Raw genomic sequence first — 707 nt, 5'->3', positions numbered from 1 at the left:
CCTGCTGTCCGGAGTCGTGAATTTTGACCCATTAGAATGCTGATTTAGCTACTACTTTTGAAGCGTAACCGCGTGGCCAGAGAGGAGTCAGAAAGCCGGCAACACGAGGGATTTCCAGTTAAGATTAGGCCCATATTTCTAGTGAGGATAGGCCTCAAAACTTGAGCCAGAATTTGCAAGTGGAAAATACTGGAATTCGAGCCCAAGAAAATTTACTGTAAGAACATAATGGAAGGGTAGTAGTATTTTTTACCCAGTCTTTCTTTCTGGAAGGTCATACAGATTAGTAGTACAGTTCTACGTGGATAGAAATTCAGCCCGACAAAGACTTCGGTATCATGTTTTCATGGACGCTAGTGAATTAGTTTCAAGGTAGCATGAAAATTTTCGGAACCATGTTTTTTTAGCCCCCAGTTTCACGTTCATTTGACTGCCTCCTCTTACCAAATTGTTGGATTTGATCCAGGCTGAGAACGGTGCCATTTGAGAGAGTAGTGAATGCAGCAATTCCAGGTCATTTGCCTCTGGGAAGTTAGACACCTGGGGAACAAGTTCAGACATACTGTTACGACCACTATCATTAAATATAGTATTTATGAAGTACTCATTCCTAGTTACTGCAGGGTATACATTAACTGTTTAACGTCGTATTAAGACGGGTTTTAGGGGAAGTTGGGTTCGAAAAGGGCCTGGCATTTGAGTGGTTT

Source organism: Anabrus simplex, chromosome 2 (assembly GCF_040414725.1).
Source record: "Anabrus simplex isolate iqAnaSimp1 chromosome 2, ASM4041472v1, whole genome shotgun sequence".
Taxonomy (NCBI): Eukaryota; Metazoa; Arthropoda; class Insecta; order Orthoptera; family Tettigoniidae; genus Anabrus; species Anabrus simplex.
The sequence above is the reverse complement of the archived record's forward strand: the minus strand, read 5'-3'. Positions refer to the sequence as shown.